Source organism: Scylla paramamosain, unplaced genomic scaffold (genome assembly GCF_035594125.1).
Source record: "Scylla paramamosain isolate STU-SP2022 unplaced genomic scaffold, ASM3559412v1 Contig121, whole genome shotgun sequence".
Taxonomy (NCBI): Eukaryota; Metazoa; Arthropoda; class Malacostraca; order Decapoda; family Portunidae; genus Scylla; species Scylla paramamosain.
This window is the reverse complement of record NW_026973786.1, coordinates 22052-27500: the sequence shown is the minus strand read 5'-3', so window position 1 is coordinate 27500 and position 5449 is coordinate 22052.

Genomic DNA, 5449 nt, shown 5'->3' with positions numbered 1-5449 from the left:
AAAAAATCACCGCCATTAACATACCATGCCTCTGACCGAGGGAGTGGGGTCGTGTGGCAACACCTAGTGGTTTTTTCATATTTTTTGTCTTATGGCTTTGTATTCATATTTTTGTTTTTTATACATTATTTTCTTGCCTCGCAGCCTAGGTTTCAAGGGGGCACCGGACCACTTCCAGAGAGACGGGGATAGCACGAACCGCACTCCTCCCACTGACGTCACGGCAATGGGGCCCCCGGACGTCGGCATGACGTTCCGGTAGCGGTACCCCCCGAGGTAGTTAAGGAGCACCCAGTACTGATGATGGGGACGGTAACCACACCATTCAGTGGAAGCCACTTCACCCCCCACACAGAGGTAGTTGGGTGCGGCAAGGGCTGGGCAGGAAGGTAGTCAAGAGATGGTGGGGCGGGGCCCTGGAAGCATCCATGCAGGAATCCCCATTCACCCCCCGCCACCAGCGACTTACCGCGTGCAAGCAGATGGTATTAGATTTGACCCCTCGTTGCGGTGAGGGAGCCTTTTCGAGCCTCTGTCATTGCACATCCTACCATCATGTCAATCATTATCACAAACCATCCTCACCCTCCCCATGCACATAACACCACAACATTTTTTATACTTCTCTTTTCTTTAGCAGGTTGGCCTTTTTGCAGGAAGAGTCACAGGACAAGAGCAGAAAGGACCGACACCGCTTTTTCACCCACCACATTACATCATACATTAAATATCCCTGCCATCACCAAATCACTCTACTACTATCCGTGGTTCGGAACCCACGTAAAACTGTAGGTCCCTCCGCTATACGGATGTACTTCTTCCTCTGTCCTTCTTTGAACCAATAAAAAGCAAAAAAAAAAAAAAACCCTTTCTACTCTGACTGTCCTTCACTCCTCTTTCACATCCTGATGGTGCAGGCTCTGGATAGTCTGGCCCCTAACTTGTGCGTGGTTTGGCCCGGGGTTTTGGGTGCGTGGGCGGCGTTCGTGGCTGTGGCTGTGTTGGGCTTGGCCTGCTCGGTTGGTGGCGGACTCTCCTGCTTTCCCCGATAAAGACCTTGTCCCCCTTGCCATCTTAGCATGAATATAACACGTAAAAAAAAAAAAAAAAAAAAAAAAAAAAAAAAAAAAAAAAAAAAAAAAAAAAAAACGATGTCCTTCCTCATTGAAATTGCGCCTGGGTTAAGCCCCAGTGACTATTTCTCCTACTACAATTCCCTTCTTATCACCCCCCTATTCTTCCCACTATCCCCACTTCCCCCTCCCCATCTTTTCTCTCTTTGTTATGTTATGTTATTTTGAGGCACATTCGTGAGCTTCCTGTTAGACCGTTCGGACGTCGTACTAGCAGCTCTCATCACCATGACTGGCCGCGGCAAGGGAGGCAAGGGTCTTGGAAAGGGAGGCGCCAAGCGTCACCGTAAGGTTCTGCGTGATAACATCCAGGGAATCACCAAGCCTGCTATCCGTCGTCTAGCTCGCCGAGGTGGCGTCAAGCGCATCTCTGGTCTCATCTACGAGGAGACTCGTGGGGTGCTCAAGGTGTTCCTTGAGAACGTTATCAGGGATGCTGTCACCTATACCGAGCACGCCAAGCGTAAGACCGTTACTGCCATGGACGTTGTCTACGCCCTCAAGCGTCAGGGCCGTACCCTGTACGGATTTGGTGGTTAAATCGCTCCATTATTGAGATGGTGCCAGCTATTCAGCTTGCATTATCATCATTGAATAACATCATCTCCCGGACCTTTTTAAGGTCCACAAACATGAAAAGAAAGAAGGACCATAGACTACTATTATTACTACTACTTTCTCATAACCATGTTCACTATCACTATCTGAGCTAAGAAAAGAAACCATTATTAATTATAACCATCTTTCTCACTTCATCAGGTCTTCTCCAAGTATTATTATTATTATCATTATTATTATTATTATTATTATTATTATTATTATCATTATTATTATTATTATTATTATTATTATTATTATCATTGACTTATTTCAATGATCATGCCCCTCATCGTTCTCAGTTTCTCATAAAACAAAATATACATTGAGATGAAAAAGACGCTCAACATATCACAATAGGCAACACATCTAATCAACTCTCCACTGTGACACACAGCAGGTACATTAGTAGAAATATAGTATACATATTTATTCTCGGTCACTTGCGTGCCTGACTAAATAATAATAATAATAATAACAAATAACTAACTCGAAAATAAATACACTACTTGCTTATTATTGATATACCAGTATAGTCTACACAACTCTCTAGATGTTTGAACGTGTGGCTCCGAAGAGGAGCCGGATTGATGGTGATATTGGCTGAAGGGGAGGGAGGCCCTTTATTTACTTCTTCTCAGTCTTCTTGGGAAGGAGCACGGCCTGAATGTTGGGCAGCACGCCACCCTGTGCAATGGTGACTCCGGAGAGGAGCTTGTTAAGTTCCTCGTCGTTGCGGATGGCCAGCTGCAGGTGACGTGGGATGATGCGAGTCTTCTTGTTGTCACGGGCGGCATTGCCGGCAAGCTCAAGGACTTCAGCAGCCAGGTACTCCATAACTGCCGCAAGGTACACGGGGGCACCAGCACCCACGCGCTCGGCGTAGTTGCCTTTCCTTAGAAGGCGATGAATCCTGCCGACCGGGAACTGGAGTCCAGCACGACTGGAACGGGACTTTGACTTTCCCTTCACCTTTCCTCCCTTGCCGCGTCCAGACATGATAATGGATGTTGTGGTAGTAGTAGTAGTAGTAGTAGTTGTTGTTGTTGGTGATAAATGAGGAGCGCGAGTACTCTAACCTCGTCGGTAGCTCTGCGAGCAAGTAGTGAATTTTGGGAAAAACGGCTATATATACGCGAGATCAGATCGGCCCAGAGCGCGTCTGGACCAATCAGGACGCTCGCTGAGGTGGCGACTCCTGATCCTGAGTAGGCACGCTAATATATATACCACTTTTCAACTGAGAAAACGCACACTCGTTCTCACAGCAGTACGGCGACACTATGCCTCCCAAAGCATCAGGAAAGGCTGCCAAGAAAGCTGGCAAGGCACAGAAGGCCATTGCCAAGGGCGACAAGAAGAAGAAGCGCAGGAGGAAGGAGAGCTACTCCATCTACATCTACAAGGTGCTCAAGCAAGTCCACCCAGACACTGGCGTGTCCTCCAAGGCCATGTCAATCATGAACTCGTTCGTGAATGACATTTTCGAGCGCATCGCTGCCGAGGCATCCCGCCTGGCACACTATAACAAGCGCTCCACCATCACCAGCCGGGAAATCCAGACCGCTGTCCGTCTTCTTCTGCCTGGTGAACTGGCAAAACACGCTGTTTCTGAAGGCACCAAGGCTGTTACCAAGTATACCTCCTCCAAGTAAACAGGCGGCCAGTATACTGCTGCCAGTATAAAATAATACCCGGCTCCATTGGAGCCACACTTGAAAAGGAAAAAAGATACGATATAGACAAATGCATTATTATTATAATTATTGTTATTATTATTAATATTATTATTATTATTATTTTTATTATTATTATTATTATTATTATTATTATTATTATTATTATTATCATTATTAATAATATTAATATTGTTGTTTTTATTATGATTATTATTATAATAATTATTGTATCATTATTATTATTATTATTATTATTATTATTATTATTATTATTATTATTATTATTATTATGCTTATTATTATCGTGATTATTATTCTGTGGAGATAAAGAAAAGATAAAAAAAAAATAGAGATAAAGAAAGATAAAAATTCTCCCAAGTGAAAGAGATATGGCCATGGAAGAGGGAATAATAATAATAATATAAAAAAAAAAAAAGGGGGGAAGGATATTGAGTTGAAAGTCGATACCTGATACTGAAAGATGGAAAATAAATATTTTCTTCCACAAAACCAAACAGATTGTCTATGAAAATTCTTTAATGAAAGAGATGTTTGGCCCTAAAAAGGGCCTAGATATTGCTGTTATGAAGATCATTCGTGGATGACTTCTTAGGCACGCTCGCCACGGATGCGACGAGCCAGTTGGATGTCCTTTGGCATGATAGTCACGCGCTTGGCATGGATGGCGCACAGGTTGGTATCCTCAAACAGACCCACGAGGTAAGCCTCGGAAGCTTCCTGGAGAGCCATGACAGCAGAGGACTGGAAGCGGAGGTCAGTCTTGAAATCCTGAGCAATTTCACGCACCAGGCGCTGGAAAGGCAGTTTCCTGATAAGCAGCTCAGTGCTCTTCTGATAACGGCGGATCTCACGGAGAGCAACGGTTCCAGGCCTGTAACGGTGGGGTTTCTTGACACCTCCAGTGGCTGGAGCAGACTTGCGAGCTGCCTTTGTAGCAAGCTGCTTGCGGGGCGCCTTGCCACCAGTGGACTTGCGAGCCGTTTGCTTGGTACGTGCCATAGTTGTGGTAACAACAACTCACAACGAACACTCAGCTGAGTCTGCCCGCGCTTCCCACAAAATCCCTTTATATATGAATCGGGTGGGCCCGACGACTCCAACCCTGCCTTGTGATTGGTCAGAAACGTCCAGTGAGGCTCATCGCCCACGCAGTCACCGCATGAAAGATGTGATCATTATTGTTAGTCTAATTCATTTTGTTCTTATTCTTATTCTTATTCTTATTCTTTCTTCCCTCATTCATAACAAATCTTGGAAAATATACAGCAGAACTGACATGTCATTTAAAATTCTAAGACAATTAGCAAGAAAGTTGTGATATTCTTATTTTTTTCATTCTTTTTATTCTATTTTTTTCTTATTCTTGTCATAATTAATATTGTTATCTTTATTATTTTCATTTTTTTTTATTATTCTTCCTTATCTTATTCTTATTTATCCTACTTTTAGAGAGATGAGGCTTGTGCGGTCACCCATCCAAGTTCTGCCCGGACCCCCTGCTTAACCTTGCTGATCCCGCCGTCAGCTGATTGGTCAAGAGCGGAGAACAAGGTGTTGGGAGGGCTTATTTCTCTATTTCTTATTCTTTCCTGTATTGTTGTTGCATTGTTGTGCTGAAAATGTTGGAAAATATGCACTAAAATTAACCCTTCATTCATAATTCTACGACAATTAGCAAGAGAGATATATTATTACTTTTTTCCCTTATTTTTGTTCTTTTTATTCTTAATCTTCTTTTTTTTATTATAGTTGTTATTGTTATTTTATTATTTTCGTTTTTCGTTCATTCTCCTCATTCTTATTGCTATTTTTTTCTATTCTCAGAGAGATGAGGCTTTTGTGGTCACCCATCCAAGTTCTTCCCGGACCCCCTGCTTAACTGCGCTGATCCCGCCGTTAGCTAATTGGCCAAGACCGGAGAACTAGGTGTTGGGAGGCCTTCTTTCTATTATTCTTATTCTTTCTTCCCCCATTCATATCGTTGTATTGGAAATGTTGGAAAATATACAAAAGAATTCA